The sequence below is a fragment of the Callospermophilus lateralis genome, chromosome 1 (genome assembly GCF_048772815.1).
Source record: "Callospermophilus lateralis isolate mCalLat2 chromosome 1, mCalLat2.hap1, whole genome shotgun sequence".
Taxonomy (NCBI): Eukaryota; Metazoa; Chordata; class Mammalia; order Rodentia; family Sciuridae; genus Callospermophilus; species Callospermophilus lateralis.
The window spans coordinates 165,000,383-165,019,502 of record NC_135305.1 but is presented as its reverse complement, the minus strand read 5'-3'; the positions used below and the strand labels follow the sequence as shown (position 1 = coordinate 165,019,502).

The window sequence follows — 19,120 nt, the reverse complement described above, 5'->3', positions numbered from 1 at the left end:
TATGGAACTGTATCCCTCACTTCTAGCATTATATAACATCTATGCTATTATATACACAAATATATTTTATGACAAACATTCTCATAGCTAATTTGTCATGGGGCTCCCATTGCAGGACCCAGAGAAATTCCAGTTCAGACATAATCTCAGTCCTCCTTTAAAATCAGAAAATGATCCAGGTTTCTGTCATTTTCTAAACATAGGTGAACATACTCAAAACAGCAAGATTTCTGTATGTGTGTACGTGTTTGTGTGTATTACTATGTATTATATATGTATGTATACTAGTATATATAATATACACATATAATTCATAGTATATACACACATATTCTATACATAGTATATATGTACTATGCATACACATATACATAGTATATATTTTTATATACTAAGTATATATGTTTATATACTATGTATTATATATATTATTTTATGCCTCTAAGCATAAAAATCTTTTATGGAGGACATAGAGCAAATGGAGGGCAAGGAGAAACATGCAATTAGTTGCACCACCTTGAATCACCTGAGAAATGGAATCTGGAATTGCTGCGCCCCTCCCCTGACTCAGGCAATGGCAAGGCCCTACTGAGGTGGATGGCGCAAGGCGTCCATCCTCTGGAGGAGCGCAGTATGTTTCTGGGAATGGGCTAATTTGTTTTTGTATTCCTTTAATAAGTATAGTTGTGACTTCTCATATGACCATTAAGTATGAAGGAAAAAACTTGACTTTCCCAATTAATACAACTACTTCTAAAGAATGGATCTGTTTGCTCTAAATGCAATGATTCAGCTGTGGAGTGTAAATTGTTAATGTCTAATGAAAAACTCCCTGTATTCCTGTCAAGGAAGTTTTTGAGAAATTAAATTAAAATCTAGAGAAGAAAAATTAATGTTAAGAAGACAGATTAGTGCTTAGTACTGGGCAACTTGTTCTTGTTCCTGTGCACAATGGTTTGTGCTCTTACTCTTGTTTGATTAAAATTAATAACAAGTCAACCACTTGCCATAACCATGGCACCGGTTCCAGTCAGTAAGTCAAGAAAGAATAGTCAAGGTATAGGCCAATAGTTTGGGACATTTGTAATTATTATTAAAAGTTAACTAAGCAGAAACAGCTCAAAGCAAAACACGAACTGAAAGTACAAATGTTTGCTTATGCATAAGCCAAGATACATTCTTCTATTCTGATTGTAGCTAGGTAATATTTTGTTTCTTTAAATAATGATTCCTGTTTTGTAACCACAAAGTACTGTGAGCCTGCCAAAATGAAAAGTATATATGATCAAGTTCACAAGTAAAGATTGGGATCAACACCTGCATTTTGGTGTCTGTGTTGTTTCTCCACCCCTCTTTCGCCGACTCCTCACCATCCGTTCGTCTCCTGAGACCCCCTGTTGGAGCTGGTCTCCGACATGGAATTCAGATGAGGAGGACTCAACATTTTATATTTGGTCATGTGGATGACACGGGGGCTTATAATGAAAAGGTTACCACAATCTTTTAAAAGAAAATCCACATGACTGGCAGATGCTGGTTAAACTGTTAGTATCTGCAAAGTGTCTTCCAGATGCTTTGTCAGCTCTGGGCCATGGCATACACATGTATTAGTAGGCTCCATGAAGTGCATAATCCATCTGTGTCTTCTAAAATTATTCCCATTGTAGACATGAGAGAACATAAGTTTCTGGACATCTAATGGCAACTCAGCACCACATAGAGAACTACCCACAAACAGAACTATATGAAATGCCTTCAAAGCTCCACAAAGACTAGTTTGCTCCTGATATAGGGGAAGTTAGTCCCCCATTTTGAAGAGAGTGCCTAGAGAAAATGTCCCAAGAGCGACACAACTGTATTATCTTCCTTCCTGTTAAAGGGACTTTTGAGAAACAAGACCTATCAACCCAGACTCCTGATGGGGGCAAATGCTTAGAGATTACAGGGTACAAAAAAGCACACTGAAGTCCCAGAGTCTGAGTAAGACACAAGGAAGAAAATAATCTAAAGGGCTTATAAGATATTGGGGGAAAAAAATGTAACTATTTCTAAAAATAAAATCATGTCTGAATATTTCTAGGATTGGCCAAATCTTATCCCATATGATTTGTATTAAACTCCAAAATCAAGGTAATAGGATACATGATTCACTGTCAAAAATATTCAAGAAAAAAAAAACCTTCAAGGAAGAAGAGTGGATGTTTTGGTGACTGTGTCATTCAAAAATTTACTTACCAGGTGTTTTTGGGAAAATATATTCATTTTTCTGCAGTCATAGGGAAGAGAGATTTGCCTTATTTCTTTTTCTTGTTAGAATTTCCAAAGAAAAGCCCTGAAATTCCATCTGAAATAACCTCTAAAAATAAAAACAAGAAACCTACAATACATACACAAGATAAGGAAAACGTGGAAATAAAAATTTTTAATAATTAAAAGTAAATTCATTTTTTTTCCTGAAATCAAACTCCAGCTGCCTCTTTCAATCTATTTTCTTATCTTTTTAAACCAGAAATCACAAAGGAAATGCAAGCAAGAAACAAACTGCCAATTTATACAGGAGACATCCAAGTATTCAGTAAACATAAAAAATTCAACATTTTTAGAAATTAGAGAAATGTAAAATGAAATCCCATCCTAGACAAAATTAGTACTGATGAAGATATGAAACAAATTTATTCCCCTAAACTTCTTTAGAATTATTATCTATTGGTGGAAACTCTTGCTAATAAAGATACATAATACTCCCCGACAGAAACATACTGAAATTATAGTACATCTGACCATGATAACATGTAGGAAAACAGTACACATTCAAACACTTGAAACCCAGAGTGATGATTCAAAAGAATGGAAGTGATGAGTAATAAACTGTGGGGAAAGTGGTCACTAGGGGCAAGTCACATTTTTGGTCACAGTACATCCATTAAAAAATAAAATAGTATAACACACCATGTTTAGGTTTTACATAGGCTCCATATGCATGTGGTGATTCCCATGTAAACAGGTTTAAAAAGAAAGTATATACCACTTATGAAAAAAAAATGAATCATCAGAAGTACATAAAAGACTCAATTACACACCCCATGTGTAGATTATAAAACTCATCACTACAAAGATGATAATTTTTCCAAAATTAACTTACAATATTTTCCCATGAAAATTTCTATGTACATATATGAATATATCAAAGTGAATTTTACATTTATGTGCATCTATAAAGCAGTAATTTTAAAAACTCTACAAATAAATTGAAAACAGGGGAAGATAGGAGAGGGAAAAGGGAAGTACTGGGTACTGAAGAGGAACAAATTATATTTCACGCTTGTATAATTATACCAAAATGAACCTAAATATTATGTATAGCTATAATGCACTAATTTCTTTAAAAAAAAAAAAAAAAAAAAAAAAAAAAGCATGCTGGGCTGGGGCTGTAGCTCAATGGTAGAGTGCTTGCCTAGCATGCATCAGACACTGGGTTGGATCCTCAACACCCCATAAAAATGAACAAATAAAATAAAGGCATTCTGTCCATCTACAACTATTAAATTTAAAAAACAAGTCAGCATTCTTTACTTTTAATTAAAGACAGAATCAAAACAAACAGTTCCAAAATCCATCCACAAAGTTAAATATACGCAAACTTAGCAAAGAAACTTTTCAATTATAAGAAAAAAAGAAGTAGTTATCATCACCTGACACATATATATTATGAAACTTTACTATTATAATAATCAAGGAATCACAATATAGAGCTGGAGTTGTAGCTCAGTAGTAGAGCACTTGCCTAGTATGTGAGAAGCACTGGGTTCCAACCTCAGCAGCACATTAAGAAATAAATAAATAAAATAAGGTATTATGTCCACGTAAAACTTACATATACAGAATCACAATACAAACAAAATCCATAGGTGAATCCATGTGTAAAAATGATATACTTGATTACAAATAGGAACGTCGATATACATCAAACCATAACAAGGCCAATCTCAGCAACTTAGCTGCAATCTGTATCAAAATTAAAAAAATAAAAATAAAAGATACCAGAGATTTGGCTCAGTGGTAAAGCACCCTTCTGTTCAACCTCCAGTACCAAAACAAAACAACAACAAAAACAAAAACTGAAAAGTACCTAGCTTAGGAATAATCAAGGACCCTGTACACCACAGCTCTCCTCCTAGAGAAAAACAGCATTTGAAGATAGGATTCTGACGCTCTTCACACGTGTCAAGCACCACAGCCCCAGGGCAGACGCTGGGCTGCGGCAAGCCTCAGCGCTCCTCAGCCACCGAGCTCCTCCGCCACACAGGACTTGAGCTGGGGCTGAGGATGCCCGGAGCGGGTGGGAGGCTGCGGGGGGGGGGGGGGGGGTCTCCGCCACTGACACGTTCCCCATCTGGCTAGCCAGTGGGACTGAGAGGCGATGCCCAAAAGGAGGGCTAAGGCCTTCGGACCGCAGAAGCTGCCCGGAGTCCGGTTCTACCAGCTCCGGTTCCCGCCACAGCCAGTCCTGCCTGAAGGCTCCTTCCCCAGCCTCCCTGCCAAGACTCCAGGTACCGCAGCACACTCACCATTTCCTGGTGCTCAGCAGTCAGACATGCTCCCTGGGGACCTTCAGCACCTGCACCGCAGAACAACCCGGGATCCTAAGTACCGGACCAAAACCTGGAGCTGAATGGTAGGAATGGCGGACTCCTGAGGAAAAGCCTGTACCGGAAGCGCAGAAGCCCGCCCCCTCCTCGCTGGCTGCGCTCTGGATTGGACAATGCTCAGCAAGACTCCTGATTGGAGGAGGCTTCAGTCAGTTTCCTGCTCCCCAGCCTGAGCCGGTGAGCCTTCTTTTTGAGTGCCAGGGTATGATATCCACTTAGGGCAAGAATAAAGCCAGAATGACAGGTTTTCTTTTCTTTTCTTTTCTTTTTTCTTTTTCATTTTAGACTTGGGAATTGCACCCCAGAGCCTCAGGTTGCTGCTATTTTAAGGCAAGATTTTTCTATCAGAAGTGGGATCTAGCCCAACTACAGAACATTTGCATCTAACTTTGTATATAAGGTAATTTCAGTTTATGGGTTATATACGCCTGTATATTATTTGTAAATGAAAAAATGACAATTACTGTAAAGGTTTTCATTTAATTTTTCTGTTCTTTGGTCTTCTTGGGAGACAGACTGAACTTTGAGCTGGGAAGCAACCTCTAAAGCAACAAAGTCAATAAAACAAATTAATAAAAAAATAAATAAAGCAACAATGTCCAATGAAACAATACATAAGGCAAGAGTAATTTAAAATTTTCTAGTATGCACATTAAAAAATGAAAATATTATATATATATATATATATATATATATATATATATATATATATATATATTTCACTTGGTAGAGTGCTTGCCACGTATACACAAAGCCCTGGGTTCGATCCCCAGCAACACACAAATACACACACACACACAAAAGAAGTTGAAAATTTTTTTTAATAACATAACCCAATATATACATAATATTACCTTTACATGACTATAGTAATGAAGTATATGTATTTTTGGAATGATACCTTCAAATCTTTTCTCTCCAGCATATGGAAGCACAGCAGCCAAGTTCCAAATTTGTGATCTGTGGAAGCCCTTACATCAAAGAGGTAAGGAACCTGGTCTAACCTTTTATGTGCTAGAGTAGAGGACTACAGTTCCTTGCTAATATTTCTCCTCAGGCTCAACTAGCAGTAGAGACAATGCCCTGAGTGAGAGAAGGGGGCTTTAACAAGGAAAGGCTTTCCCACTTGGTGCTGGTCAGAGGCTCTTTCCCATTGCAGATATCAGCAAATAAAAGAAGATGGGTTCCCAGGCTTTTAGGGACACATACCTTGTAATCTGTCCACAGCCTTGACTTTATTGTTTAGATACATTAAAGGCAAACAGGTTATTTGACAATTTGGCCTTAGACCTAATAGCCAGATTGTAATATCTGTTTCCTTCAGTGGACAAAGCCCCACAACTAATAAGCAGCTGGGCTGGGACTTAGGATGTGCTGTGTCTGATTCCAAAACATCTTCACCAGATCACAAGACACAACATTTCTTATTCTCTTCCAATTTGGAAACTGAAAAGCAGGATTTGTGATATATATATTCCAGTCCAGTGAATTACTTAGTATAATATGAACAGAACATTCTCATACATCTGAGTCATCTCATTTCAGGATCCAGGGAATCCTGGTTCAGTTTACACAAGGGCAAAAAAACAACTCTAATTCATCATGTCCCCTTTTTACACATCAAAAATATATTTGATATCAAAAATGAGGTCAGTTTAATCAGGGTTTATCAATTATAGAAACAGGCTGATTTATATAAAGGACCACTAAGTCCTATGTTTTCAAAATAAAGATGGACATGGGCTAAAAAGGGAAGTAGCAGAAAATTGTATTATTGAAGACATAGAGAAAAAGGAGGCCAAATAGAAATAAATAATTTTTGATAGTAACATGAATCATCAGGTAATTTGCATTTGGATTTCAAACAAGGAAGAGGTGACATAGTGTATTTGGCATGTGAATAACATGAGTGTCCATGGTGTCAAGGTTACAATCTTCTGAAAATTGTTGTGGAATGCCAGATAGTGGTAAAGCAGTAACTTCAGAGTATCTTCAAGTTGTTCTGTCAGCTGTGGAAGCACAGAATCTATATATATATATATATATATATATATATATATATATCAAGAGAACTCATGAATCCATTATCCACCTGAGTCCTCCAAAAGCATCCAATTGTAGGTGTGAGAAAACACAGGCTTCTAGATACCAAATGGCTTCTCAACAGCATGTGTCACAACTGTTACACAGGACAGAACTGTGTAAAATTCCTTCAAAGCTCCTCAAAGTCTGGGTTGTTCCTAATATATAGAGGATGCCCATGTGGAGAAATATGATTTCTTCCCCATTTTAAAGTCAGAGCCTAGAGAAGACAACCCAGGAAGTCCCTTTGACTTGAAGACTATTGGTTATCCTTCTTTCATGTGAGAGAAGTCTTCAGAAAAAGGTGTCTGTGATGATGAGAGAAATGGATATGGGATTAGGTGAGAGAAGAGATCCAGGGAGCAGGAAAGGAATGAAACATATTGAGACCAAAGCCACACCTTTCCCCCATGAAGTGTAGGTGAATGGGAACCAGACTGTGTCCTTAGATCTTGGTAAGAGGGATGGGCATTTCCCTAAAGGCCAATTCCCTAGCTAAGCAAGGTTTTGACTGGTACCAGTGTGCCCAAGATGCTCCCAGCTATGGTGTGCCATGTGTCTGTGGGAGTCACAACTTGAGATCAGTACACTCTTGGATTATGGAGGTTAAATTAATGCAGCTGTCCCTTTGGGCATAGAGGAGCAGATACTGTGCTTAATATTGGCACTGACTCTTTCATGGCAGACATGGCCCATGTTCTACTAGGATTTTCTGGCCAGTGCAGGTAGCAGCCAAAACAAGGAAGTGGACCAGGGCTCTAGTTTCATCCTAGTGTTAACAAGCAGCATGTCAACATATGGCCTTAAGCAGTGCTGATGAAGGATCTCCTCTTATAGGATCCTGCTGATGAGGGGTGGGCAGAAGGGAGAGAGACAAAGAAAGAGACATAGAGACCTGTAACCATTGCTGGTGGAAGAGTCTGGTGACTATGAGTTTCCTTACAATACTAGAGGAGGAACAAGATGTAAAGACTTCACTTATGAATATTTACCCTAAATTTTAAATTCCCTGAGGTCAGGGTGAGGTCTCAATAACCCAGGCAACATTGACACATTCAGTCCAATATTAATATCCATTACAAGCCTTAAAATTTAGGGGAAAAAATTCCTTAAGACCGCACGCATTCTGTAAAATTCAGTGCTATTCCTCTCATGTGCACCTCCCATGAAGCAGGAATGGCTGGTGTAAAGAATTATAATAAAGAGGAAACACAGACAAGGTACAGGGGCAGGGAAGGTGGCAGAGTGACTCTTTGTCCAAGTAGAAATGTCATATAATTATACGAATAGGTTACATTAGGATATTAGTACCATAACCACATTATTGTTTATCAGCAAAGTTGCTTATGCTGCAGTTACATTTCACAGTTACAATATGGAGTTCTCAATGTGGAGTTCTCAAAAAAAAAAGTCCATTGTCTGAAGTTACTATTAGGCAGGCAGCTCCAGGAGCACTGGAGCTTGATGAAACATTGTAGTTATCTGTCAAACAAATTCTTCTATTTCCAGGAGCTTTGTGCCTAAGATCAAGGTTGAAACCCTTGTGAAGAGCACTGCTACAGTGGTCAGGCATCCCATGTCTTTTACACGGGAGTTTCCCTGTAACCAAGCATTCTGCACCTTTTCACAGAAACATCCCAGCAGCCAGACATTCTGTACCTTTGCACAGAAACTTCCTAACCACAAACATGCCACAATCACGAAGACTATCAAAGACCCAATCCTAAATACAGAACTCCTACAGGCTAGGCATACCTGGATGAGCTTCCTAACCTGACATTGCAGGGACAGCTATGTAGGGCATGCAGGCCAGAGATGGGTGTCCCAGGCAACTCTGAGACTCTGCATGGGGACAGAGAGTGTATTTGGGCATTTATTTATTTATTATTACATACATGACAATAGTGAAATGTCTTACATTCATCATGACCCATTTACAGTATAAGTTTTTATAACTCTGCATATAAAGTATGTTCACGCCAAAATTATTCCATTATACATGTACTCTTTTTTTGCATTACAATTCTTAATACACATATATACTACAATTTTTCATATCTCTGTTTGTATATAAGGTATGCTGACACCAAATTCAAATCTTCATACATATATTTTGTATAATGATGACCATCATATACCCCCATCCTTACTATTTCTACACACTGCCCCAGAAGTTCACTAGCACCTCTAGAGTTGTATATGGGTTGAAACAGTTTGCTCAGGAAATGCAGCATCACATAGCACACTCGTAATCTCATCACACATGCAATTTACTATTTTTTTTTAATTTAAGAATTATCTGTATTTAATATTCAGGTGTTGTTTGTTACCATTTTTGGAACAAAAACATTGCATGTTTTAAATCATTATTCTTAAGACTGCATAACAGCTGTACCATGGTGACCCAGCCACTTTGCTCCTTTTGAATATTTGCATTCCTACCAGTCTTTAGCTATTATAAAAATAATCTGTAAAACATAAATGTCTTACCCAGCTGGATGCAGTGGCCCATGCCTATAATGCCACAGTGGCTCAGGAGGCTGAAACAGGAGGATTGTGCATTCAAAGCCAGTCTCAGCAATGGTGAGGTTTGCTAAGCAACTCAGTGATACCCTGTCTCTAAATTAAATACAAAATAGGGCTGGGGATGTGGCTCAGTGGTTGAGTGCCCCTGAGTTCAACCCCGAGGACCCTCAGCACACACACACACACAAAAAGAAAACACCACCACCAGGTTTCCCTAAGTTAGTTTGAGTTGGTTTTGTCACTTGGAACCAAGAGTACTGTACTCTGACCTATTGTTTTTCTCAATTTCCTTTATTTTGTAGTTGTGGTGTGACAGAAAATGGTAACAAGCAACACCTGAATATTAAATCTCCAAAAATGTCAAACAATCCAATTTATAATGGGACAATGAGTTAAACAGACCCTTCTCAAAAGAAGAAATACAAATGGCCAACAAATATATGAAAAAAAGTTCAACATCATTACCAATTAGGGAAATAAAAATCAAAACTGCACTGAGATTTCATTTTACACCAGTCAGAATGGCAGTAATCAAGAATACAAATAATAATAATATATGCTGGAGAGGATGTGGAGAAAAAGAAGGAACACTTTTACACTGTTGGTGTGAATGTAATTTAGTACAACTGCTGTGGAAATCAATATGAAGACTTGTCAAAACACTAGGCATGGAACCACCACATCATCCAACTATACAACTCCTCAATATATATTCTGAAGGATGAAAGTTATCATATTTCAGGGATACGTCCATACCCATGTTTATAGCAGCATAATTAGAAATCACTGAACTATGGAACCAGCCTAGGTGTCCATCAAAGGATGAATGGATAAAGAAAATATGGTAGAGATATGCAAGGGAATTGTATTCAGCCATAAAGAAAAAAGAAATTGTGTTATTTGCAGAAAATTAATGGAACTAGAGACCATCAGGTAAGGGAAATTAGTCAAACTTACAGGGTTAATAGTTGCAGGTCATGTATGGAGCTAGAGAGGAAAACAAAGCTGAAGGTAGATCTCCTAAAAATCAAAAAGATCAGTAGAGGGATCAAAGGGTGGAAGGTGGGGAGGAAGGGGGGAATGCTGGGGATGATACTGGCCAAAATATATTGCTATATTGTGCATATTGTATATATCTGTGATTATGTAACAACAAATCCCAGAATTATGTACAACTCTAATGTATCAATAAAAAACATGGAGAAAAAAATTAAGTCCATACAAGCCTTGAGAATGACTTAATTGTGGCCAAAATTTAGAGCATGACTTTTGAGAGGCCTGGAGAGTTGATTTTGCCTTCATGGGACCATTGCTATGAAAAGAAGTTTGAAAGTTACATTTTGCTCCTGGGTTGGTATGAAGATGAAGGTACTCTAGGATAGATTGTATTTATTTATTTTTCTTAGGATTCCAAAGTAAAACATTTCCATGAGAAAAAAGACACTCTGTCTATCGTGTCCAATGGATGAATTAACTCTGAAATTTCTTGCTTTTTTGCTGTATTATATAAACATTTTTGTCAGTTGACATGCATTTGTAACCAATAATTTGTTTATAGATGCAAGCAAATTATTTTTTACTAGATCTACAATGCTTGTTATGAACCACATCAACTGAGGTATATATTCCTTGAATGAGTATAACAAGTAGAGCCAGGTTGTGGATTCCAGTTGATGGATTATCAAAGCAGGATCACTTTTGATTGGCTAATGTACTTGTGGTTTTATTAGGCTGAACAGGATAGGAGGGAGGAGGGAGGAGCACTGTTCATTTCTAATTGGCTAATCTAAGAGTGGTCTTATCGGGCCAAGCATATACCAAAATCCTGGAGACTGTAGGCTGGAAATGATCCTCTTATGAAATCCTACTGTTTGTCCAGTACAAAGGCTTTCAATTTGTGTTGGTAAGTCTCTAGTATGAAACACACCACAAGTTTTTGTGTAAAAGTGATGGAAATTTACATCTATCCTGTGGAGACATTTAAGACCTGGCTTCACCGACTGTGGATGATGACCATCCTGACCTCTTTGACCATTTGGATGCTGCAGTAGGAACCAAGGGTCTTTGCTGCTCAGGAACCAGATACGACTTTATCTCCTAGTGGACCTACCCACTAGAGCGTGAGGAGAATGACATTTGCAGTGTTTAGATCTATTTTGGCTTATCTTAGCTCTATATATTGGCTTGTCCTGAAAGAGCTGGAGAGAAAGGCCCTCCGAATATGGACAGTGTAGCTGGAGCAAACTCAATGTAGATCACAAGAACATTTCAAATGTTTAGTGACACAGGGCTTGTGCTTTCTGGAAAAATGAGACAGCAAGAAAACTTCTCACTTCAAACTCCAATTCTTGGAATCAAGTCAGAAAGACTTCAGACGTGTCACTCAGAGTAATAGGCAGGAGTTTATTGACAGAATAAACAGGGAAAGGGGACACTCTCAAAGTAAATAATGGGTCCTCACATAGAAAAAAGAAACAGTGTGCCTTTCCTGCACTGTACTTTCACTGGGGATCCCAGAGAAGATTCCAGAGATTCCAGTTCTACCATTTAATATGAACTGACACCTGGATGACATCAGACTATCAAGTCCCCACTGCCATTATAACTCTAGGTCACTTTGACTCTTAATGACTGGTTCTCATTGGATTGTTAACAATAAATTATTACAGATTTTATGGTTAGAAAAAATTATTTTTTGTCCCAGAGTTTTAGAATCTGGTGCATGGAAAGAGTCACAAAATCTCCCTCTTCAGTGTAACTTGGATTTCTCTTAGCAGCATTATTTAAGGCCTGCTTTTCTCCTGCAGATAACAGATAGTTTGGTGAGGTATGAGACATACCCTGTCCACTAAATCCAGGCAGAGCTGTACATAAATTGTTTCTTGGAAAAAAACACAAAGTGGGCTCACATTATAGAATTATTCCCTGAACCTCATGCTCCCACCACTCACATCTGTCCCCTATCATTTAGGAAAAAGCCATCCAGCCTAAGTCATACTATTGCTGAGCCTGGGTTCCAAAGAGTGTGCCCCTGACCAACACCAGTTTCACTAGAGAATTGGACAGCAATACAGATTCACAGGCCACACCCCAGACCTTCAATATTAGGCTCAGAGTGGCTCAGGAAACTTAATTTTAACGATACCTTCAAGTGCATGCTTGGGGCTGATCACCGATGCCCTGGTTTGGTCTCTCCACCAAGAATAAGATCTTTTTCACAACTTTACAAAAATTCCTTCTATGATGACCTCACTGATTGACACCCACAGCATACAGGAATCCAGAATTAACCAATTCCAGCCCAGATGGAAAGACCCTGAGATCCAAGAGGCTGGGACACCACATTTCTTAGTACTCAGGAGCTCAGTGAATCCTGTTGCAATGTCCCCTTTAAGACCCTCAACCACAACAACCTATAGCTAATAGTCAAAACCTGTAAATCTTTTGATCTTTATTTGTCTTCTGGAGATGGAAGCAATACCCAATCTATTATTTAAGAAGCTCTGAAACCCATATCACATGAGTCTCGATCACTGTTCTGAGGACCATAAATTTCTTTTATGAAATTCTGGATCATGGGTGTGCAGATCCCCGAAGTTGCCGGGTAAGACTACAAAGGGTGAGCATGCTTTTGATGATTTAAAGTGTTCTTTGGGTAGATATCTGGAAAGGTGGGACAAGAACAAGTATTTGAATCTTGGGCCCAAGTCTAGCTCTACTTTTGACTATTGTGGGCTTTTGTCTGCTCCTGGGTCTCTTCTGTGATTCACATTTACAGCCATGGCATAAGAGAGTGTGTGCAACTGGAATAGTGCTTGCACACTTTCTACTTCCCAAGTTCAGCAGACTTCCTCCCATACCTCCTCTGACAGCCCTTTTCTTTCCTCAGCATTAGGATGCAGATGGTCTATCAGAAAGCAGAGGGATGGTTTCATCCTCATAACCCAGGCCCAGGGGTGCAGGCGATGGATCCAGTTGCCCTGGCCCTTTTGAGAAGCTTTACAGGTTTTGTGTTGTTGTAAGAGTGTCTTGGGTTTGTTTTAATCAGGTATGGAAGGCTCACAGAAACAGATTTTCAGAGAGAGCTATGGTTTTCTATAACCAGTAGTGCAGGACCATGTGGGAAGCAAAGGGCTGGTCAGGAGGCCTAGGGTATAAAAGGTCAGGGAGAACATGGGAAAGAGGCTTTACTGTATTTATACAGAAAGAAAAAGATGAGGCAGCATAAGCAGGGTCAGCATTAGTATTTTTTAATCATTTCAGTGGGCTCTACGGGACAGGGGCTATCCCTGATTCTCTGGTACCCCTTCTTGCTGTAATTAGAGCAGGCAGAGAATAGACTGAGAGGGTGGGAGCCCAAGAAGGAGGGGATTGGTAGTATGGGAACTAGATTGGTTAATTTACATAATGTGAACATGATGGGGAGATGGCTAAATACCTGTAGGAGTTAGCTGTTTCCAGGAGGGCATGCCTGGGTGCAGAGATACATGCCTGTAATCCAAGTGACTCAAGGGCTGAGGCAGGAAGATTGCAAGTTTAAGGTCAGCCTCGGCAATTTAGTGAGACCCTGTCACACAATAAAATTCAAAAAGGAGCTAGAGATCTTGTTTAGGTGTAGATCAGCTTTAGAATACTCCTGAGTTCAATCACCAGTACCTCCCCCCACCCAACACACACACACACACACACACACACACACACACACACAGCCTAGGAAGTCATGCACTTCAGGGTCAGTAAAGCACCATTGTCTTTATTCTCTCTGATGGTACCTTGAAAGAAGAAACATGAAGCATGGCACAGAACACTCTGGAATGCAAAGGACCAGAAGTCAACAGGTTTTCATTGCAGCTGGAATGAGACCTTTCCAGGCCAGCAGCTTTGTCATGGGGCCATGGATTTTGATGCCTGCATGTTAGTTTGTGTGTGTGTGTGTGTGTGTGTGTGTGTGTGTGTGTGTGTACATGTGCATGAAGTGTCAAGTGCTCAGTAACTAATTGTGCATGCTTGGGACAAAGAAGGAGAAAATAATACTTTCTGAATTATGGGGTGCTTCTTGGGAGGAATCTTGCTTGATATTCAAGGAGCAGCATCTGGCTTGACATCCACAACTGACCTTGAGCTGGAGAATTTGGGGAAGGATGGTAGAACTCTTGACAGAGAGAATGTAGCACCACAATCATGCCCAAATTAATAATTCTCCTCCCTGCAGGTTTTAGCTTTCTTCTAATAATATGCTGTGTGTCTCCCTCTTCCCTTTTTTTTTGTTTCTTTCCTCCCTTACTCATTTAGTATGAGATAATCAATGTGCTTAAAGCACATTGGGGACAAAGGGATGAACTAGAAAATACCCAGTGCTTTCCTATGCAGCATATATTATCTAGCCCAGGATTCCTGTGCCTCAACATAAGCAACACAAGGGACCAAATGCTGGTTTGGGTTGTGGGGCTTGTCCATCAAGATGATGTATAGCCATCCTGTATCCTACCTACTAGATGTTCTAGGACCACTCCCTGCATTTTTTGACAATCAAAAATGCTTCTAGAGAGGCCCAGTGTCTCCTGATCATGACCATTTTTCTGGCTGAAAATGCTGAGCAGAGAAGCAGATAAGTAAGTCCATGCCTGTAGTGGAGTTTGCATGGATATCTCTTTGCCTGCTTGGCATTTTCTCAGGGTCTGCTACTGCTCACAGAATCTGAGGTAGTGGGACTTTCAGGGGCTGTTAATACATGCCTGTTGTGAGCATGTATTGTGAGCAATTGACCAGACACTACCAAATAAAACCCTGGTTAAGAGAGGCACCATTTTAATATGTTGGGATTATCATGGAGTTATTTCAGTGACAGCAAAAATTAGCAATAGTCAGGGGAGGTATCTGCAAATAAAGATTAAAATGGCCTTCTCTGTTACTCCCTTTCAGCCCTTTTTTCACCTTGAGATAACTTCAGCATGGGAGAATAAGTGGGTTTGGCGGCAGGTCTGCATCCTGAAGTTTTTCTTCTTTTCAAATAAAACTCCAATCACCTTTGTGTCTTTGTGGCCCCTTAAAGATGAGGCAAAGTAAATAGTGTGAATGGCTTTCTTTGTGCCTGATACTTGGGACAGCCTCAGCTTTTGCCAAATGTTTGATCTTTCCTGACACTTGAATGCATATACGTGTGTTTCTATGAAAACTGAAGACACATACCATCCCACTACAGAATCCAGTATAATTTTATTTTCCCTAAAAAAATTCAGTTTGTGGCTGGCTGGTTATATCTGTGGATGCAGGACTAGTGATATCAATGATCAATTATAATATGAATATAGTTGACCATTAAAGAGAACAGGAGGAAATTTGAGATTCTCATGCTTTGTTACGTTCAAAGCAAAGCTGTCTTCTGAAGTGACCTCTCTTGTATTCTGAGCCATTAGAACTTGCGGTGTGACTTCTTTACTTTTTCTTCATTCTCATGGCCACTGTTTTCCCAGGATGCTTTGCATAGAGCTTCCTGGATGTCTCTTTGTCTAGTGGTGTTGGCTGACCTTTCTTCTCATTCTGGTCAAAAAGTGGAATTGCATTTTCAGGCTCCCTCATGATTGGGTGGTGCTAACTGATAAGGTCAGGCAGTCACTATGCCTGGACCATCTCACCAACACAATGGCCATTTCACCACCAATAATAAAACATTTCCCCATGCCGCTGGTGTTTGGTGCCATTCAAGATGAACATTGTTCAGCTAACCAGAATCTCTCAGTGAAGTCCCCTGCTGACCATCAAATGGCATGTAACATGCTTTTCAGCCCTTGGAGATTTGGGAGTTGCTTGTTTCTACAGCATCACCTGGCATACCTGGTGGTGTCATTTTTTTGTAGCTTAATATTTACCATAATGTTACTTACTCAGAAGCAAAGAAATTGCCTTACATGAGTAATCATTCCACTTTCCTTGAGAAATTTTTTATTACTATTAGTTTTGTGATAGTAGAAGCAAATGTGACTCCATTTTGTTTTATGACTTTATCCTGTAAAACAACCATGCCAAGTAGAAGGGTCATGACTGGGGCAAGATGTTCTTTTTCTTTTGCTATAGAAACCTTTAAGAACACGGAGCTATCTAATGGGGCATTGTTTCTATAACTAGGGTAACGGGGCTCTATCTCTGTAACTAGGGTAATTGGACTAACTGTGATTGGTTAGGCTTCTTGCTGCTTGACTGCACTCTCCCGCTTCTGTAACCTGGCTCGCTTGCATTGGCTAGACCCCCGAACATCCCTTTGGTGGTTTTCAGGCTTATAAGGAGAGCCCTTGCAATTGTTCAGGGCTGATCAGGGGAACAGCTTTATGCTCTGGTCAGTGGCCACTAGTGTGCTTCAATAATGGCTTGATTTGATTATATGTGAGTGGTCTGGAAGTTAGTTTATGAAACCCCAGGATGAAGCTTTAACTATAACAGTTTAATGAGGGGACAGAATGCATTTTTAATGTCAATGTTGGGATGAGTGCAGTTGTGGTCCAATAGTTTTGGCAGCTTAGTCCAGTTTTCGGATATCTGAGAATGACATGGTAAACTTAGTGAAATCAATGCTTCCTGCCTTGAAAATGGGTGCCTAATCTTGGACCACAGTGTTTAGTTTCAGGACTTGGAAAATATTGGTAATAGCCACAACATTACTGAGCACCAACTATGTGCCAGAAATTGAGTATACCCTAATTTTGATAATGACTATAACTCTATAGGGTTAGCTATATATATTTCTATTTTCAGAGGATAAAACTGAGGCACAAAGAGCTAAATTGCCTAAAGTCACCTTGCAAGTGGAGCCAAGTTTTGAACTCAAATCTAGATTGCAAAATTCCATGTTATTTCTATTGATCCAAACTAATTCTCCATTGCAAATTTCTAGGAATGGGACAAAATTTCCCTACAGGATATTATCCTTGAAACTGTTAGAAACTAGATATTCTGTGTTTGGTTAGATTTCACACTTTTATTCATTCATTTCATTATTCCAAAATGCACTCATTCTTATAGTCATTCAGTCCTTCAGAAGGCCTTGTTGAAAATCAATTAAATTCTGAATTTTGTTTGGCACTGTATTTAGATGTGAACATGTTATGATTCCTGCTTTCATCTTTAATAGATTTATAACATTGAGGGGTGAAGCAACACACACAGACACTCACACACACGTTAAGTGTATTTCTAGGGAAATATTGCATACTGAGGAGGTAGCTCCTGCCGAATACAGGATGTGGAATGGTAGTAGATAGAGTGAGTTCTAGAGTTTTCTTCCTTCTATTTCTTATTGAGAATCTTAAACACAACCCCCTTCCCCCACCCCACTAAACCCACAGTCTGGAGGTAAATGCCATTATACCTGCCATGGTTCTTCTTTCTTAAGGTAAGTGTCATGGCTTCAATATTCTATCCTCTTTCCTATAGGGTACTCCCTTGTTTTTGTTCTCCTCTGTCCCTGTGAAGTCATCTTTCCAATTTTTCTTACCCATCAGATTAGTGGCCCCTCCTAAAAATAATGAGATAAAATCCTAGGTCTTTGAAGGGCATAATCAGAATTCCTCAAATTTGGGCCTGTTACTTGCTCTTCAGAACCTGGGGTTGTTTACAGAACTGTACAGCAGGGAAATGATGAAAAGAATCCTTTGATTATCTGCTCCTAAGATGGCTAATTTGAGTGGAAACAGCTCTGCAGCTCTGGGGAGTAAAATAAGCACATGTCTTATGTGTGAAAAGGTGTAAGCCAGAGTTGCTGTAGTCACTCGTTTTCAACAAGCCATTGTATGAGTCAGAGTGTCTATTGAGTATCTGTCAGGCCTGAGGGTAGGTGATTAACCCTACTAACCTACAGGAAAGGGGCCTCCAATGAAGGAACCCCATGATATTCACCATCCAGTTCTATGGTCTATAAGCCTTCTATGAGGAAGCCAAAGTCAACTAGACCCACAGGTTCCCCAAATGCTTACAGTGCTTCTACAAGCCAAGTCTTTGGAAATGTCTATCTTGAAAGGAAACAAAGGCAGATTTTCCATGGTTTCTCTCAGCCTTGAAAGTGGGACATGCAAGAGGGCAAAGAAAAGATAGGAAAGGGGTGTTATGATAAGAGATTTCCTGAGGAATAGAGCAAACAATTTTGTCAGGTGGTCTTAAGGATCATAACCTTGACCTGATATTAATGTTTAATCAGGTGCTTAGAGCAGAGCACTTGAGAAAAATTCTGAGAATCCACATGAATGATAAAAGTTCTCATAATGTAGGAGGCTGGTGTTGCCCAGATGGATCTTCTTATGAAGCTCCCCTTATGAACCTCTTTCTACAGAGCTATCACACTGTGTTTGCTACCTTCTACTTGTATCTGCTTGTGTGAAGTTTGCATTAGCAACAGTGGCTGTCTTGAGAGCTGCATTAGCTCCTGGGGACATCAATGCAGTATCCAGTTGCCCTTCCTTTTTTTTTAAAGAACCTGATTTTTGTAAATTCTCCAATGGTTCAACTCTGGGAGGCAGAAAATATAACTAGAAAAATCTGCACATTGCAGTTTGTGCTAAACTGAGTCCAGGGTGAGCATATTATCTACTCAGGTGCAATCAGAAAGGTCCTGAAAGTCTCTGGATGTGGGTGGGGTTCTATGTTCTTCAAGGTGAGAGTAGTTTATCTGCTTGCCCAACTGGATGGTGCAGCACACATGTTAGATGTGAGGCTGCTTCTGACAACTCTTGTTGGACCTCCAGGGCACCAGAATTATTGCAAAGTTAAGACAATTGTTGGCAGAATACTATCCTTTGAGACTGAGACAATGTTGCTTTGACAGATCAATACCCTCCTGGGATGCCTTGTAATGGTGGTAATCAAATTCTGTATTT

At 39.4% G+C, this 19,120-nt stretch overlaps 1 pseudogene across 1 annotated transcript in view; it reads right to left on the bottom strand.

Annotated features, from left to right (window-relative positions):
- The window catches only part of LOC143408192 (uncharacterized), a 57,818-nt pseudogene extending 53,122 nt beyond the window's left edge, over positions 1–4,696 (bottom strand). Inside the window, exon 1 of the transcript XR_013155369.1 lies at positions 4,569–4,696. The product of XR_013155369.1 is annotated as an uncharacterized LOC143408192 (transcript). The remainder of the gene's footprint in view (positions 1–4,568) is intronic.
- Positions 4,697–19,120: the final 14,424 nt, after the last annotated feature.